This window comes from Python bivittatus, unplaced genomic scaffold, assembly GCF_059951505.1.
Source record: "Python bivittatus isolate LINGU-HERP-01145 unplaced genomic scaffold, Pbiv_v1 ctg000050_np1212, whole genome shotgun sequence".
NCBI lineage: Eukaryota > Metazoa > Chordata > Lepidosauria > Squamata > Pythonidae > Python > Python bivittatus.
Genome location: NW_028277033.1, coordinates 7,558,385 through 7,578,651, shown reverse-complemented (window position 1 = coordinate 7,578,651; position 20,267 = coordinate 7,558,385). Strand labels below are relative to the sequence as shown.

Here is a 20,267-nt window from a genome sequence, read left to right as displayed (position 1 = left end):
AAAAATATATGCTCAGCAATGATACCAGAAGCTTATTAACATCCTAAAAGCTAAGGTGATTAGAAATAGAAAAATAAACTCTAAAATAACTTATACTTAAGACTATGAAAATGTATATACTGACTTCTTTCAGTAATAAGTGACGTTTTAAACATTTCCTCTAAAATGATGGCTTGCCTTCTTTCTTGCAGAAATCTGATTAATATTGTGATTTGCTACATGTGTTTAAACTATCTCTTGCCTTTTATTTTGTATATTTGTTATTACTATAGTTTCCTTAGTTTTTTAGACTTCACTTGTACATGAACATTTATGTTATTGTATTTACTTCTTAAAGGCCAGCATGGGACTGTCCTGGAAGACCATTTGAAAGCTTTAGCTGGTCCAGAATGCAGTGGTATGGTCAGCGTTGGGCATGTCTTGATATGCTCATGTGGCATCTCTGCTTTATGAGCTGCATTGGGTGCTGGTATGAATCTGGTGGGATTCAAGGTGCTGGTTATGACTATAAAGTCCTACATGGAATATGAGCTGGTTATGTGAGGGACCACCCGGCCAGTTTGATCCCACAGAGTTGGCTCACTCTGGTTCCTTCAATTAAAAAATGTCATCTATTTTTCTGGGACCCCAGAAACGTGTCTTCTCTATAGCGGAGCCTGCCCTCTGAAATGAGATTCCCTTCTGAGATTCATGTGGCTCCCATCCTGCTGGCATTCCAGAAAGCCTTAAATACCCAGCTGTCTTCCCAGGCCTTTAGTTAGGGTGGTTGGGTTGTGTGTGGGTACGGATAGCAAGATTTCCCATCAGTTCTTGTTTCTATTCTTTGATAATTATTGTATTTTGCTTTTAATCTGTTATCTTTATTGAATGCTGCCCAGAATGGATAGGAATTGGGTGATATCTGAATCTATTAAATTAAAATTAAACGTTTATGATACTATGTTTAGTCTACAGCTAAAATAATCCTTATCTGATTGGTTGCAAATTTTGTTATGTGCTATGCTGATCTATCGATCCATCCTTGGTAAAATATAAATGAAGCACAAGATTCTCACTAAGTTCTAGCAATGCTAAGGAGGGAGAAAGAATTCTGTGAGTTAAGGCAATCCAATATCTGGATCTAATTTACATAAAACTCAAGTGTTCCCGGAATTCAACCTGTCAATACTTATCTTGCAAAACAGGGTCTGTTAGCTTTTGGGCACAGTAATTGATTGGTTCTAAGTTATCACTTTTATCATGTGTAAAAGTATCAGATGCATTTTTTGTAGTTTTGATTGTTGTGCTCTTTGCCATGTTAATGGATAATTAATCACACATTTAAATTCTTGAGCATTATTTAAAACTCATGGCAATAAATTATAAGATCTGTGCTGTCATACACACCTTTTGTCAGCCACACAATGTAGACCAAGAAATCAACTCCACTGGAGGACTAAATTAGATTTACTAATATTGACTATAGTAACAGAATCTTCCAAGTCTCACTGTCCTTTACCTCCCCCCGCCCTCGCCTTGTGCTCCTGTGAATTAGTGAAGTGTCTGAGATGTTTTCACATACCTTCTGCATGATTTGGGATTATACCATATTTTTCACCCCATTCCTCTGGTAACAGATCTTACCCATCTCTGTCAAGTTCATCCTTTTTACCTTCTACACCTTTGCCCAACTCTAAAGGCTGTACTTGATCAATATAAGTGACCAAAGAATAATAAGAACAAACTTTCTGCATAAGGCTGAAGCTATCTCCAACTGAAGGGCAGATCAAAGTTAAAGGAGATGGGATTAAGTCATTGATCGTCAATTGTTTTGTGGTTATGCTAGGGCTTGGATGTCTTGAGTTGGAGCACGCTTGTTTCTTCTTTCCTCCCATTTGTGCAGTTAGCAAAGAGAAAATGCTCAAAATATTTTCAGGGTGTTTTGAAAAAAACCAGAATCAGAATGATAAAAGTGGAAAGTTGCTGAGTTAAAAGGATTAGTCAAGATAAAAAGGTGAAGGAAATGGAAGACAGTGAGGGCTCCTGTTATCGTGATGGGGTGGGGTGGGGAGATGAAAGTTGTATAGACATTTTCAAGAAACAATTCTTGAAGACAGACTGGTCAGTTGTGGAGTTTAGAAGAAAATTAATGGGGAAAAATCAAGAGCATAGGCTTTAAAAGTTGCCGTAGCTACATGGGCACCTTAGACTACATATCTGAATTTCACAAAACGCACCTAATGTGGATTGCTAATGATCACAAGTTAGAGGATGGTATTGCAGCAATCCATTGATTTTGTGAACCAGTTCTTCACCGCCTTTTCATCTGAGAAATGTGAGAGAGGAACTGCAGTGCTGAGGACCTAAGTACTATAGTTCTGCCTTCATTAGCTCAAAGACGACAACAAGAAACTACAACATAGCTTCATTACGTTGTTGCCTTTCAACTATGACAGTAATTGAAATAGCAGTTCCTAGCAACTAGAACAGCCTCAAAACATTCTGATTAATATAACAATGAGTGGATAATAAAGCATAGCCCAGAAAATTCTTCCTTGGGAACTGGTACTGTGCTTTTCCAACAAATAGGATATGCACACATCAAAGTCTTTTCAGCAGTAGTACATTTCTCACGTATGAAAATGGGCATGATTGCAAAGCAATTTAATATGCTGTCCAGCTTTCTAGTCTGCTGTCTACAGTAATTAAGAAAATAATAATAATTTGCAGAATTACTAGTATAAAGCTCAAGCAGAAATCTGCAAAGATATCAAGTAAGTTTCATATAAATTGTGAGTGAGGAATGCCACAGATTTGGCTTTGGTTTACAAATCAATATTGTGCTCATAGAAGATTAGTGATGGAATTTAGTAGAAGATAGTTGTCTAAAGAGAATTAGGACCTGATGAATCCCTTCACAGTCTACAAACAACAATTTAAACAACGTAGGCATCTACAAAGTGTGGGAAAAGATACTTTGCTGCAGACAGATTCTAAGGGTATGGCATTTCAGCAGAGAGAACAGCTAAAAGTACTGGGAAAGTTTTGTTTATAACCAACTCATACAAGAAAACAGAAAAGGTATCCTACTTAATATTAGTTGTTTAGAGTGAGCAGTGCCAAGGTAAGTGAAAAACCTTGGGACCTGAATTTGGACATTCAGTTTACAAACTTATGCTTATAGGTAGTCCTTGCTTAACGACCATTCTTTCAGCGACCATTCGAAGTTACGGCGGTGCTGAACCAACGGTAGCTACAGCCAGTCCTTGAAGTTACAACCATTGCAGTGCCCCCATGGTTACATGATCCAAAATTATGACTGCAATGTGTGCTTCAACTTCCTCCACCCACCTATCTCCCCCATCTCTGCCCTTTTGGCCACCCTGCACTCCGCTGCCTACCCCTGCTGCCCTCACCGCCCTCAGCTGACCTTCGCTGTCTTCTTCCTCCTGCTGCTGATAAGATGCACTTGGCTGAGGCAGTTGCCGGCCCATTGTGAGGCCCTTGGGGAGGTGGGGGGAGTTGAAGCAGAGATGAGCAAAGCAGGGCAGGAGAAGCACGAGGTCCTCGTCCAACAACGGCATGGTCCTGGGCTAACAACCACAACTGGGATGACAGGTACTGCAGTCACGAAGCAGTGCAGTCATGTGATGTTTGCCTAATAACCACACCGCTTAGTGATGGAAATTCCAGTCCCAGTTAGGGTTGTTAAGCAAAGACTACCTGTGTACATTCAGAGAGAGCCTTCCAAATTTACTGATGTAGAAATTCACTACACCGTATCATTGGATCTATGGAGATTATGGAAATGGGTGTAAGCACTAGCTGCCTCTTCTGTGTTCATACATGGATATGGAGGAGGTTTCTGGCCATTGTCTAGACTGGAAGACTGGAGCAGTCAAGGCTTCCTTCTGACAGAAGACCACCATAACTGTTGCAAGAGAGGCAGGCAAGGAACTGTTATATTCAATCAACACATAGACACGTTGGCCTACTCTTTATGTAATACTTTGACACCCTTTTGACTTCCATACAGGTGTGCAAGAGAAGGTGACCTTTCCCCAGTATGGATTAGGAATTAAGTTTCATTTGTGAAACTCAAGGTCAGATTCTGAATCGATGAAAGAAGAAGCCTACGAGGCAAAGAGCTCCTGCCAAATGCCTTTCTTCCAAGGTCTGCTTGGGGAAATCTGGATTGTGCCAAATTTGGAGCGGCACACAGTGAACTAAAGGCACTTCCAAACCTGAGCAATGAGTCATGATTTTAAGCCTTGGAATGGTTCAGAATGAGAGTTAGCTTGGGAGATGTTGAGATACATGGAGGAAGGGAGAAAAACTTTTTGTGGAATAAAAGGCATTAATGTGGCAGACACCCAAGTCCTCCTGATGGACATTTTGCCCTTAGTAATAGGCTTGTGAGAATGTAGCAGTTTTCATAGGAACATGGCATTATGTTCTGGAAGTATCCTCATGGTTTATCGACAACCCTGCGCATCTCAAGCAGCTTCATCATAAACAGGAAGTCAGATTAACAGGAACCTGTTAGCCCTGAGTTATGATGCTCTTTATTGAAATATATTTTTAATTAGCATGTACAAGACAAGCTTATGAGATGTAGTGAAGCATGGGGCACCAAGATAGGTGCTTATGGCATTCAGTTCTGTCTGTTTGTTAATTACAGTGATATATTGCACACTAAGCAGGTTATTAGAAACATTCAGAAGGGATATTATCTTGACTCTCCAGGAGGGATTTTCTGGTTGCACAGTGTTTAAAAGAACATGCAAGTATATATTTTTATATTTAACTGGCCTGGAGAACAATCCACCATGTCCTGGATATACTAATCTGTCTCATATCATATTGTATCAGTTCAACAATCACTTTAGTTCAGTTATGTCTACACTGTTTAGACTTTTGGACCAAAATCTTTTCCTGGTTTATCTTTTTAGATTAAAGAGGCTGAGGACCAAAAGTCAGACTTGGCTCACATAAAACCCACTATCTCTACTCTGTCATTACTAAAGCTCTGGGCGTGATGATTTTCAGAGGAGGAGTATCCTCTAGTTTTTTTTAAAATCCCTGCTCATTAATCCTGCCTATTAGAGTCACTGGGAGTCAAGCAGCATATAAATTTAATAAATTTTTGGTCGCACAGTCAGCCAGTTGTTTAGACTGGATTTGGCATTTTTGTCCACCTGTCGAGTCCTTCCCAAGGACCTGGGATAGGCAGATGCTGTTTGATGGTGTTAAAGGTATCATTGCAGGGTGGAAGCTGTTCCAAGTCAAGCTGCCTTTTGCAATGGACTGGTGGTGATTTTGTCAAAGCCGATGGTCTTCAAGTGGTGCTCCAGATGTTTTGGGATTGCACCCAAGGCGCCTATTACTATTGATGTTATCTTTGCTTTCTTCTGCTGCAGTCATTCTACTTCTATATGCAGGTCTTTGTATTTTGTGATTTTCTGCAGTTCTTTCTCTTCTGTTCTAGTCTCCAAGTATTGCTATGTCCACTATCCAGACTTTTTGTCTCTATCAATGATTGTTAAATTTAGGGTGTTGTATGGCAGGTGCTTGTCTGATGATTGATGATGATGATTTGATGATGATTGCGGATATGGAATAGAATAGCTCAACATCATCTCCATTGTTCTCCTGGATGGAAAATGTGCTTTCTTCTTTAATAATGTATTCTTTAATTCTTATAATAATGTATAAAATATCTTAATTCATCTAGTAACATAGGATGTTTGCTATTAATATGAAATTACATGAGCCCTGCTGCCCCTGGAGGAATGGTCCTCTTTACACCCATTACTAAAATGTAGATGGTTGTATATCCCATCTTCCACTGTCTTCTAAAGAATCATGGAGTTGGAAGTGATCAACATCTAATCCAGTTCTCTGCAATGTGCAGAAAAACCCTAACCACTCTTGACAGGTAGCTGTCCAGCCTCTTCTTAAAAACTAAACCACACTAAGATGATGATGACGATGATGATAATGATGGGCTTGTAACCAAGGATATTAAGTTTGAGATTCAATCTATAAAATTGATTCAATGGCAGCCTGCAATTATATTTACAAATATAAGACACCCATATCTGATTGTTTGCATTTTAGAATGTTCTTCAAGAATTATTTATTTAGCTGAACCCGTCTTGCTGGACTCACGTAAAATTGTGACTCCCCTTATCCTAAGTCCACATCAAGGTGTGATGTGGTTGCATGCTGGAGCTTCTTTCAAGAGTTCCTGCACAGAAAGATTGGTTGATTAAGGTTAGAAACTGAAGTGATTACAATTAGAAGTCAAAAGCAGGGAAATGCTTGATACTTTATTTAACATAATGACATGAGTTTTGAGTTATTGGACATTAAAGAGTTGCGGTTATAATTAGGAGGGCTGTTTTCTACAAGCAAACATTTTCCATTAGATCTATCTCCTGCTTCTTTTATGAAAAAGTATAAAAGATTCTTCCTTTATAGGGTAGGTTTTGTAAACAGGTCTATAATTCACTTTTAAATCAAGTCATTTTGTTACCTTCAGGCTTATTGCAGAAAAGTACAAAGACACGATGACCATTTCTTATCCCACTTTTCCTTCAAACACAGGATGAAAGCTTGAAGGACTCTTCTCTCTGCAGCTAAAGTATATAGGAAGCACAGCGCAGAGACTTGAGGATTTTCATTTGCTCTTTCCCTGCAAAGGTTTAATTGCTGCAACTGTCTCTTGATGATAAATCATTTATTGAATGATTAAATTATCGAAGACCTCAGTAAGTCGATAACATCTAGGTTTCCATGGTAAATCATTAGATCTGGGAAACAGCAGCAACATAGGTTATCTGTGCCCTGCCATTCTAAGCAGAACATGGGAGAGGCTATATCTAAGGATAATTATGGAGCAGAGACTTCAGCAATGTCACAGCACACATTTGAAGGACAATTAAAGCATAGTTACCAGGAGCGTGCATTGGTGCCATGAGGACTTTTATTGCTTAAGGTAGCTTAGAAAGTGATTAGCATCAGAGCAAAATGTAATGCTTTATTTACATGGAAATACTACTACTAGTAATAATAATGATAATCCCGTATTGAAGGAAGTCAATCAAGGAAAGATCTTGGAAACAACAATGGTGAAGGCTGAGTCTAGAAAAGAAACAATCAAAAACCAATTTGTTAATTGGAAGAACAAGCCAACACATGATCAATACTTGAAGGATACAGAAGGAAAAGCCAATAAAAACCCCACGTGGAGCTGTTTAAGATCAGGAGTGTTAAAGAAAGAAACTGAAGGCTTTATTTTATGTATCTTATTTATTTATTTATTTATTTATTTATTTATATATATACAGCCGCCCATCTCACACAAGGTGACTCTGGGCGACGTACAATAATTAAAAAAATATATACATAAAACCAATTACACATAAAAAAAATATAAACAGACACAAAACAGGAGGGCATAAAATTACTAAGGGAGCCATCGTAAAATCTCCCCGGTCCCCTGGGAGCCCCAGGCCTGATCACACAGCCAGGTCTTGAGGGACTTACAGAATGTTAAGAGGGATGGGGCTAATCTCACTTCTGGGGGAGAAGATTCCACAAGGCAGGTGCCACGGCAGAGAGGGCCTGCCTCCTGGGACCCACTCTAGCAGACAGGATCCACAGCATGCCTTCTCTGCCAGATCTGATGGAATGGGCTGATGTAATTGGGGCAAGGTGATCTCTCAGATAACCCAGTCCCATGCCATGAAGGGCTTTAAAGGTCAAAACCAGCACCTTGAATTGGATCCAGAAGCAAACTGGCAACCAGTGCAGCTCACGAAGGAGTATAATGTGTACCACCCTAGGGGCACACATAATGCCCATGCCGCTGCATTTTCCACCATCCAGATACTCTTCAAGGGCAGCCCCATGTAGAGCACATTACAGAAATCCAAATGGGAGGTGACCAGGGCATGAGTGACAGTGATTAGGTCCCTCTGATCTAGGAATGGGTGCAACTGGCGCACAACATGAAGCTGTGCAAAGGCCCTCCTAGCTACGACTGCTACCTGCTCTTCAGGATGACTCCCAGATTGCACACAGGGCCTGTCTGGGGCAGTACAACCCCATTCAGCAGCAAAGATGGCATAACTCTAGCACCAGAAGGCCGCAGAACCCACAGCCACTCAGTCTTGCCAGGTTCAGCTGAAGCCTGTTGTTCCCCATCCAGACCCTCACAGACTCCAGGCACCGGGATAAGACATTCACAGCATCACTTAATTCGCCAGGGGCAGAGATGTATAACTGGGTATCATCAGCACACTGATGACACCTCACCCCATGGCGATAGATGAGCTCACCCAGTGGCCTCATGTAGATGTTAAATAGGAAGGGGGAGAGCATCAAACCCTGTGGCACCCCACATAATAGGGGCTGAGGGCAGGATCTCTCCTCACCAACCACCACCGACTGGAATTGGCTCTGGAGGAAGGAGGTGAACCAGCACAACACAGTGCCACCCACCCCCAGTCCTCTGAGCCGATCCAGAAGAATACCATGGTCGATGGTATCAAAAGCCGCTGAGAGGTCAAGTAGGGCAAGGATGGATGCACAATCCCCATCCCACGAGGGCCAGAGATCATCCAAAAGCACGACCAATGCTGTTTCCATCCCATACCCAGGCCTGAATCCTGACTGAAAGGGATCCAGATAATCCGTTTCATCCAAGGTCCTCTGAAGCTGTTGCGCAACCACCTTCTCAATCACCTTCCCCAAAAAGGGGAGGTTAGATACTGGATAAAAATTGTCCAGTATAATGGGGTCTAGCAATGGCCTCTTGAGGAAGGGGTGAACCAAGGCCTCCTAAAGAGGTGAGGGAACAACCCTCTCACTCAAAGATGCATTAATCATTGCTAGAACCCATTCACACAACATCCCCTGGGCTGCTTTCACAAGCCAGGAGCAGCATGGATCTAAAGAGCAGGTGGCTGAGCTCACAGCCCCAAGGGCCCTGTCCACTTCCTCAAGTCCAACAGGTTCAAACCATTCCCAGATAACAGGGTGAGACTCCTCCCTAGGCACCTCCGTTGGACCTGCAGTAAAGCCAGCTTCCAACTGATAATGAATCTGAGTGATTTTATCTGACAGATGCTGAGAAAATTCCTCTGCACCTCCCTGCAAAAGGTTCTCTGAGCCATCCTTACCCAGGAGGACTCATATCACCCGAAACAGGGCTGCAGGGCATCTATCTGCGGACACAATAACAGCAGAGTAAAGACACTTCACCACCCTTATCGCCACTAAGTAGGCATGAATAGCCACTCTAACCCATGTTCAGTCACGTTTGTCCCACGTCGAGCGCCAGCGACACTCTAGACGTCTCTTCTCTCGCTTCCTCTCCCTTAGCTCTTCCATAAACCAAGGATAGTGCCAGGAACCCTGAGAGGAGAGAGGCTACATGGGTGCAATCCGATCCAAAGCCTCAGCTGCCCCTTTATTCCAAGCAGCTACCAGATGGACTGCCCCTTCAGCTGCCCCTTTCTTCCAAGGCTTCAGATGGACCGTGCGGCAGACCAACAGGAACAGCCCCCAGCTCCCTCTGGAACCCATCCGGCTCCATTAGTTGCTGGGGGCGGACCAATCTCATAGGCCCAGCCTCCCTGCAGTGGACAGTGGTGCCAGGGAATCCCATTGTGATCAGGGTGTGATCTGACCATGACAAGGTGGACACCAGAAGCTCCCCCAATTTCAGTTCACATAGCCACTGCTCTGACAGGAACACCAGATCTGGTGTATGACCACTGTTTCGTGTCAGGCTCTGGATGATCTGGGATAGGCCCATGGCCATCATGGTGGCCATGAACCCCTGAGCCCCCTGATACCCCATCCCTAGAGAAGGCAAATTTTAGTCCCCAAGCCCATAAGCCTGGGGAACTCCACTGTCAACCCAGAAATTGTCAGGTTCAGCCCAAAGAACTCCAAAAGACAATGCAAATACAGTTCTGTTGCATTTATTAGCTACAACCTTCAGACAGAAAATCTCCCCAGACTCAACCCTAGTTCCCAAGCCATCCAGCCACAAAACTGTGAATTCCTTAGGGAGGTGCCGGCTTCATCTTCTTGAACTTCCCACGCTCCTGTTGGGGGCTAAGAACACGCTTATCTCCCTGAGCCTGGCCTTCATGAGTCCATTCCATCACAGAAATGGCTTCAAGGAGCTCAGGCAGGGAAGTTGCTGTGCAGCAGGGAGGCTGGTACAACAGCAGCAGTCCCAACTGTTCCCTAGAGCCCAACCTGATGAACAGGGTCTCACCTGTGGTGCAGCACCCCTGAAATCTGTAAGAGATTCCCAGATGACAATTGCCACACCTCCATCCCTGCCCTGGACTCTCGGCCGATGCCACACTCGAAACCTGGCTGGGCATAACTCTGCAAGGGCTACCCCCCCTCTGAATCCAGCCAGGTCTCAGTGATGCATGCCAGGTCAGCCCTCTCATCCATGATTAAATCACCAGTGAGGGATGCCTTATTACAGACTGACCTGGCTTTTAGAAGCAGCAGCTGGAGACCAGAGCCTCTGAAGGTCTGCTAACAGAGTACCGGGGCTGAGACCGAGGAGGAGCTGGAACATGAAACCGGCAACAAATAACAGCCCCGTGGTCCTGGGAATGGCCTGCTCCCCGTCTCCTGCCATACCTCCCCATGCCCATCACCACCATAATATTTTGGCCTGTCCCCATTCCCCCAACAGCCCCATCCCTATATCGACACCCCTCAATTCTCAAAACCAGGGAGCATCCGCTGTCCTTACCAGCCATACCTGGGAGGGGAGCTGGGCACCCTGAGGCTCTTTAGCTTACTAGCACTCAGAGCCATCAGAGCCCAGCAACCACCTCCCCCACTTCATTCCCACAGCCTCACACACAAACATATACAGGGATCCCTCCCTTGCTGCTCCCACCAGCAGGCAGTGGGCACTCTACCCATTCACCCTTCATCAATGTCCTCCTCCGACTCTCACCCAGAGAGAGGATCAACACATCCGAACCCACTCAGACTCACACCCCCCCCACTCGGCATCCAGGAACTCCCACCAGCTGGCAGAGGCTCCGACCATTCACCCTCCCACCAGCCCACCTCTGGCTCTCACCCAGAGAAAGGCAAAGAGGGGGAATAACATTCAATATTGGATGGGGAGCCCACAGTCCAACTCCCAGGCACTTCACCATTAAATGGGAGTAGTGGTGTTTTCCTTCTTCTTCTTCTTCTTCTTTTTGAGGCTACCAGAGGGAAGCAGAAAGGCCTTCGCAGGGAGGGGGGTCTACAGGTGTCTGCCGCTCCACTGCAATCCCCCCACCCCACCCCGCCTAGCCCTTGCCCACACCTCCAGAGCCCCAGCATCCAGATGATGAGCCAGTTGTAGCCAGATGGTAAAAGGCTACAGCACCCCAGAGCTCCAAGACACAGTTGGAGCAGCTCCCCAAAGAAACAGCTTGGACAGTTCTCCAAAACAGCACGAAGAAGTCCCTCCAGAAGTCCCTCCAGTCCAAGAACGCTGCTCCCAAATTCAAAAAAGCCGCCGAGGTCGCAAATGCAGCAAACACTGCAAGCATAGCAGCAGCCACAGCAGCAGAGCTGAGCCAGTCCCAAAAAACACCATCACCACATTCAAAGGAGCCGCCAAGTTTGCAAATGCAGCAAACACAGCTGGGGCGGTAAGCGCGGCCAGCACTGCACTCACACTCCTCCAGCCGAAGAAGTCTACACAGACCCAAGCGGTCCAGCTTCCATTCAGGTGAATGCCGGTCCAGGGCATCCTCCACACAACAAACACATACACCACAGACACATACAGAAAGCCTAAAATTAAAAGGACAGCGGCTCCACAGCTCTCGTCCCTCCTGCCATCTTAACCGGAAATTTAACAGCTCAGGAACAAGCTTTGCTGACAAATTGCACGAAAGCGAAAATTCATCATGGAACAAACAGCAGTAGCGAAAAGGATGAAAGAATTTCATCCATTTGATCAGTGGCTGCACCAAGATTACACAAGCTGACACCAAGCAGCATCATGACCGAGTTGCCAAAATTATTCATTGGAAACTTTGCCAGAGGTTTGGATTCGAATGTAGCAAGAACCACTCAAGTTGAGGTGGTTTTGGAAAACGAGCGGGCTAGGATCTTAAGGGATTTTAAGATCCAAATGGACAGGCACCTTGTTCATAACATGCCTGACATAACAGCCAGAAAAAAAAAGAAAGTTTTGTTCCTTGCTGTTGCTACACCAGGTGATGCAAGGATTGAGGAAAAGCAATCGGAAAAAATTACGAAATATTGGGAGTTGCTGATCGAAGCTGAACGCTTATGGAAAAAGAAATCCTCTGTTGCACCAGTCATGACTGGAGCCCTTGGAGCAATACCTAAAGAACTCCCTTAATATTTGGAAATGTTGAATGTATTGGACTGAACACCCTAATTTTACACATACACACACAATTCCACCCTGCTAGGAACTGCCTATCTTCTCAGACATTACCTTAATAATTCTTAGCTCCTTGGTTAGGACTTGAATTATTAGGCTCCCACCAGTCTTAGACCATGAATTTAATTGTAGATTAATAACAACTATTATTATTATTATTATTATTATTATTATTATTATTATTATTATTATTTATCCTAGGAAGCTTCAATATCTCCATACTGAAGATATGAAGAGAGACATGAAAACCAGCTGCCTTTTCTATCCCTACAGCAATCCACTCAAACTTCCATCTCCATTCTGCCTTTCCATGCATCAACAAAAAGAAATAGAGGTTAGTATTTTTCTACCAGGGGAAAATAAATTAACTACCTTCCATGATAGTTAAATAACTTATGTAGGGTAGGCAAGCAGATTGTCTGCGTGCATTATGTAGTGCGGTCCTTAGTAAGAATCTACATACAAGGTTAAGCAAGACACAAACAAAATGTTTGTGCTATGATATGTGCAGTAATACCAACATTGTTCTTTTGCCGTGTGGTAACGTAGAGGGAGCCTAATATGTAATCTGAAATAATTTGGTCTAGTTAAACCAGAAGTGTATCATAGGGCAGAGTAACACCAGACATCAGTAAGAGAACAGAATTTCAGGAGAAAAATGACCTAAAACGAACTACAGTGAGTTGCTAGTTGGCCCTGTCAATTTGGGAAAAGTGAAACACACTTCTTTTAGGATATTTTCTCCCCATCAGGTTTCCTTCAAGACTGGACTAAAATTCATGTAATTCTCCTCCAATCTGAGAATGAGGAGGATTATAGTCCACTTCCCCTTGATGGTACTAGGTGAGGGAAGATTACTTTCAGCTTTACAGTAGACTTGCATGGCCGTAAATGTTTTCCAGCCAAATACAGTCAATAACAGTAGCGCTATCTCAATAAAGGACTTGATTTTGCTTGCCCAAGAGGAGAAAAAATGGCTAGGTATCAAGCTTATGGTAAGCTCCCATTATTGCCAGTGGTAAATCACAGATTGTATCGTTCATGTTCTTCCTTTTGTTGCCAGAGAGAAGACATGCTTGCTGTCGGAATGATGTACGGTAGCAATAAGGACTCAGTTCCAGCTCCAGCTTACTTTGGTACTCAGATGAAAGGACCTGCAGACTGGGTGGACCCCTTCAGTCACTCCCCTCCCCTGCCTGCCTAACTACACATTGAAATTTTACTGTCCGTTCCTTTATGGAGAGCAAACAGTTGCCTTCGGTTGCCACCGTTGGCTCGGATGCTCTTCTACAGTTGGATGAGTAAACGGCCTTTGATGTATGCTGTCACCAGATATGAAGGAAAGCAGTGTCACTTGCCTTGGGAGCAATTACTGTGCAGTGTCACCCTATAAACGCTGATTTACTGTTAAGTTCCTTTGACACTGGCTGTGTCGTCATGGTTTAGTGGTTAACGGGCTAACTTCCTTACAATGCTTCTTCACTTGGAACTTATTTCAAGATCGCTGTGTCAAAGCCTACTCGTTCATCAAGCACAAAAAGACCTCTTCCAGTGTCTAATGCCTCACAACACATTGTAAGCTTCAGGCTTTCAGCAAGAGACAAATTGTTGATTTTGGGGTTTGGGGTTTCTTGCTTTGTGTTTTCTCCATGGAAGTGCGGTCTTTAGATCCAGAAGCCATGCCTGCACAACTGTCCAGCACAACTTACACAACACTCATATGCTGGGAGGGTGGACCACGAAGAACTGTATTTGCTAAAATTGCCATGGGAAGGAAATGAAGCCTCAAATGTAGCGCGTCTTTCACTTGTACATAGACCAGCATAGGAAAGAAGAGGCTGATATATGAATGGGTCAGATAAATTCTGTTTTCCCAGTGCTACAGTTTTCATTTTTTTCCCCAGCCTTAACTTCTTCATATTTAGCATTGAAGAAAAGAGTCCATCCATGCACATCGTGTTTAAAACACACTTTTCACTGCCTTTTCCCCAAAGAATAGCCCATTAAGTCAGTGCTATTTTCCTTAATATATACATTCAGGGATACTTTTTCTGGATATGCTTTTTCACCTGAAAACTGCATTTGAGAATTTAGAAAATGGTGAATTTCTAACTGCATTTCAGTTTTCATAGAAGTTTCCCCAAAGTTTTCCCAATCCTATTATAACTCACACTATACAAATTGATACTCCAATAAATGTTTGTACACTATAAACATCATCCTGAGATTGAGACAGAACTACCGGCTTCACAGTTGGCAACTGTCATCTTCACAATCAACTACTTTTGGGATATCTTTCTTGATGAATGGTTTCAGAGAATTCAAAAATTTAAATATTTGGCTTACAAATTTATAGGATTTGGGTTACAGGTAGTCCTTGGGTTGTGACCATTCGTTCAGCAACCATTCAAAGTTACAACGGCACTGAACAAATGCTACTTATGACCAGTCCTTGAAGTTTAGGCCATAGCAGTGTCCCTGTAGACACGTGATTCAAATTTGGGGCCTGGCAGTCTGTCCACATTTATAACCATAGAGTGCACTTCAACTCCCCCACCCGCCTATCTCCCCCCATCTCTGCCCTTTTGTCCATCCTGCACTCAACTGCCTACCCCTCCGCCTCCTCGTGAAGGGGACCAGTAGCTGCCTCAGCTGGGCAAACCTTGTCAGCAGCAGCAGGAAGAAGACAGCGAAGGTCAGCTGGGGATGGGGGTATGGCAGGAGTAATGTCAGCCTTCCCAGGTAGACCAGACAGGAAACACAACCAGATGAGCTAATTCTACTTTATTGCAATGCTACATTGACAGAATCTTGCAAGTCTGAAAGTGCAATTCTCCTGCTGTCTCCTTTAGAGCCTGAGAAGCTAGGGAGGGTCCCTTCTGAGCCTCTTGTCCCACCCACTATCCAGCTGCAGGCTATGCCCTCTCTTATCTGACAGTTCCCTAGGCAGCATCTCTTCACCCTGTCTCCCAAGGTCTTTCCCACACACCATTACAGATAAGCAGTGGAGTGCAAGACAGCCAAAAGAGCAGTGATGGGGGGGAGAGAGATAGGCGGGTGGGGGAGTTGAAGCAGAGGCAAGTGTGGCAGGGCAGGAGAAGCACGAGGTCCTCGCCTAACAACGACAGCCAGTACTGCCAGAACTGCTGTCCCTAAGTGGCATGGTCCCCTGATGTTTTGCCCAATGACTGCTTTGCTTAGCAACGGAAATTCTGGTCCCAGCTAGGGTCGTAACCTGTCAGCCTTCCAAGGTAGACCACACAGGAAACATGACAAGATGAGCTTATTCTACTTTATCGTAAGGCTACATTAACATAATCTTGCAAGTTTGAAAGTACAAATCTCCTGCCATCTCTTTTACAGCTCGATAAGTTAGGGAGGATCCTTTCTGAGTTTCTTTCTGTGGCCATTACACAGCTGTGGGGTCCCCCACCCCACTTATCTGATCATTCCCTAGGCAGTATCTCTTCCCCTCATCACCCAAGGTCATTCCCACATACCATTGCATAACCTGAGGACTACCTGCAATCCTAATAGAAATATATATAATCTAACTATGCATTTTCCAAATTTATAGATGACACCACCACTATTTCCCCAATTTTAAAATTGGAACAATATTTATTTGATAATTTAGCCAAATTTGTATGGCTGCCCAGCTCACATGAATAAAAGCAGGAATTAAAACATTTTATAAGCCCATTAAAATAGTAAGAATAGATAAAACAAGACCATGAGAGGGAAGATACTACATATAATACAACTAGCACACAGGCTTCCTATTACCAGGGGATCCCCAGGCTTGCTGAAGAAAGCATGTTTCTGGTAGACCATAAGGGTTGGGGCTAACCTCACCTCAGGGGGGATGATGTTCCAGAGGGCGGGTGCCATGGCAGAAAAGGCTCGCCTCCTGGGTCCCATCTTGCACGTACGGGACCCACAGCATCCTCTCCTGCCTGACCTGATGGGACAGGTAGATATAAGTGGGGAGAGGCCGTCCCTCAGATAACCCGGGCCCATGCCATGTAAGGTTTTAAAGGTCAAAGCCGCATCATGAATTGGACCTGAAAGCAAACTGGCAGCCAAACCAACTGATGAAGCAGAGGTGCCACCTACGCCTATCTGGGGACATATATATGTCTGTGCTGCTGCTACCCTGAGATGGGTATCCAAAAATTATGTGATTAATTAAGTGTCACAGCTAAGCATTTATACTTGAAAAGGACACAGCAAAGGTACATTGCAACAAAGAAGAGGAAAAAAATTGTGAACTAATTCAGAATTTCCTCTCAACTTGGAAAAAGCAAACAAATTTAGGAGATCGTGTGGAATATGAATGGAAAACATGAAGGCACTAGATACATCCTTCACAGACTGTTGTATTCATACAATTTGATTAATTAAAAAATCAATTTACACACTGTACAACGTCTTTTATATGTATCCTTTTCTTTATTTAAAAAAAATGTGGGGTGGGGGGAAAGAGGATGAGTACTATTTCTTTAGAAATGGAAGGAGATCTGGGCTCGGTTTCTCCCCTCAGCAGTGAAATCCACAGGGTGTCTTTCATTCAGCATCTGTTGCTGTGGCTTAAGCTAAGTCACAGGGCTGCTCGGTTGATTTTTGGATGTGAGGGTGTACACAGAGACATGCAGAGAGCTTTAAACCCTAATAAAAGTTGTTGTCCTACAGGATTGGATGCATTTTCTCTAACTGCACAGGAACCCTTTTCTAATTATTTCTAGTTACTTGACCCTTGGGTAGGGCCATGCAAAGTACGCTGAACTTATATGTTCTGGTCTTGAAGTCATCATTTTGAGTATTCAGAGCACAAAACACGACATATGTTCCAGAATCTGTTTTTTTTTTTTTAAGAAATATTTGACATCAAGTTGCTTTGAGTGTTCAGTAATTAGCCCACTCCTCCTCCCCTTTCAGCCAAGCCTGGAGGTTTGGAGAGTAGACAGGCCCATAAAAAGCAGGCCCAGCTTCTGTCCCTTGGCTGGAGCTGTCTGAACGGAGCAGGGATGAGCAGTAAGGGAAAGTCAATGAAGCCCAGGATGGCTTTCAGTTCCCATTATTGCCTATGGCAGAACACCCCAAACACGTTAAGAAGAGGGGACACTCAAACACTCCATGGGAAGTTTGGAGTGGGGCCTGAGCATCCGTGTCAAACTTGTATTTTTCAAGCCCAGTTAGATTACTGCTTGTGACTACATGGTGGGGGCATCTTTAAATGTGCCTGCACAGACACCTGCACACAAAGACGATAAAGGCAAAGAATGCACGCTTTAATCAGCGAGGCCAAGCTAGAACGAAATGATGCCCTAATGATTGGCAAAGTCTGGGAAGATCAGGAGACAGAAGTGCTCCTCAGAGATACTGAGAACTTCAAGACGGGCGGGCTTGTAATGGCAAGCAGCTGCTTCAAGATCTTTCAGTCATGGAAAGGAAGAAAGGGAAACAATAGTTGAACCAGAACTATTGTCCTGCCCTGTTTTCACAGCTGTTTTCCAAATGAAACCACTTCCATCTGTCTTTTTCTGCACTCATGGTAGCAGCAAAGGTAACCACATGATGCAAAAGCACAGCTTTCCCCATCATCTTGTTTATTATGGGCCATTCATCAGGGGGGAAAAAAGCACGAATATTTTCTGCAGCTGCATTTTGCTTACTGTCGCTAAACTGCATCTGTCCTGAGAGGAAATGATTGGATTACACTAAGCCTGGGATCTGTGTCATGGATAAGCCTGCCCTGTTGTGCATTTGTATTAATGGATGTGCAAAGTCCACACAACGCTCCACGTGCACACAAAACAGTTGAACAGATGTTAAAATTGATAGATTGCAGATGTGGGTATTGGAGAATTGTGTAATGTTTCTGATGGAGATTGTCCTGCACAGCATCCAGTTATTAATGTGCCCAACCAATATCCACAATACCGTATATAAGTGTGCAAGGACTGAGCATGGATTGGATTGCCCTCACACTTCAGTAACTGCAAGAAGAGATGAACTGCACAATAACAGTACATCCAAATACACATCCCAGTATCTTTCCACGTTATTTTCTTACATAAATAATGTAATATTTGCATTTAAAAATGTGTGCCCTGTATATGTGGAGGCTGTAAATTAAAATCAACATTTCTACACAAGCAGAGCTCGTTTAGGTAGTGAGATACTGTATATACCACAGATTTTGTTCTCCTTTTAAGGTTATGTGCCTCTAACAACGTGGTTAATTAATTTCTGAGCTGGTCACAGGACATTGTTGTTTACAATTTTTCTGCATTTATTTTGCATTTTCCTTATCTGTCATGACAAAAGGAACCAAAGTTCAGGCAGGGAGTCTTGCTTCAGTGGCTTTTATGCGTACAAAAAAGAGGATGGAAATAGGCCTGAAATCTGAAAGGCAATGGCTAGAGCGAGCTTCTGTTTTGTTTTTACTTAAATTGAGGGATTTCTTCATGTGAACATCCTCTGAGAATCTGTAGGAAATAGTCCATATAAATATATTTCGGCATCCCACAAAACAGAAACTTTGCAAGAATAAAATATCTCTCCCTGCCACCATCACCGTCGTCATCATCATCAACATCAATACCATCCCAAGCTTGTGGCAAAACCTATTTGCTCATTTTAACCATTTATACTGCGCATATATAAACATAGACAGGCTTTTCCAAGAAATACCATGCAGAGTTTAATAATACAGAAGTTACTGATCACGGAACTCACCACGATTCTGACTGACTCATCCAACCCTTCCTGGGTCCTCCATAGATTTCTTTATCACTTAATATGCTCACTAGTGCTATTACCTTAATAGAAAAAGCTGTGTTATATATATATGATTTGCTAGTTATAGTAACATGGCTTTAAAAAACCACACCAAACAAAGGAATCATATCCAGGTTATGTGGATATCCTTGACTTACCCCATCTATCCGAGTACTGACCCGACGTGAGACTCAGATTGCTTTAATAATCTAAGTATGTCTTTAAACCATGAAGATAGTTTTACATGGAGGAGGTGGTGGTTTTTACTTCTTAACTAGGCTCAACAGGCAAATCTTCCCAGAAATGTGTTTGAAAACCCCCAGATTGTGTTAATAGTCTGTTCAAATTAATGTTGCTTTTTGAGAAAAGAAAAACAAGCAAGCAAATTTAATTTGGCTTAAGCAGCATGACCTTCAGATGATGATAATAAAATTCTGCTAAGAGCAGAGCCCATTAATTAAAAATGGCAGAATCAGTAAAATTAGAGACCGGTAAACCAACCATAGACAGTTGATAAACCATGTAGGAAATGAGGTTCATGTTTAAATCACAAACAACCACCCACTTCTGTGTGTGTGTCTTTAAACTGAATTATTAAATGCACCTGCAACCTAGAAAATGGAAACAAAGTGGTTCAGTAACTCTGCTATTTCTAATCACTTTTTAGTATATATTTTTTTTAATTCAACATAGAAGACAGCTATTTAGCATTTCCTGCATCACTGCTTTCTGTTCTTGGTTATCATTTGACAGCATTTATCATGAAGCTGAAAAGAACAAAAACGAATGATATAAGAATCTCCAAACAAGTAAGCAAACACAGAGGGATAAAGAGGACTATTTAATGACTTAAACTCACACTATTCTTTCGGGGACAGAGTCACATGACTAATTTAGGACCTAGCTTGGAAGCAAAATAAAATGACTAAGGATGTCCCTCAATTTGGGCTGAATTCACAGTCTGGAGATAGAAGGATTAACTACAGAATATATGCTTCCCACTCAATATGGTTAAAGACAAGCAGAATCCTGGAGTTCT

At 43.1% G+C, this 20,267-nt stretch overlaps 1 protein-coding gene across 2 annotated transcripts in view; it reads right to left on the bottom strand.

Moving 5' to 3' along the window:
- Nucleotides 1-20,267, bottom strand: part of NRG3 (neuregulin 3) — a 499,554-nt gene that overhangs the window by 380,996 nt on the left and 98,291 nt on the right. The window lies entirely within an intron of this gene.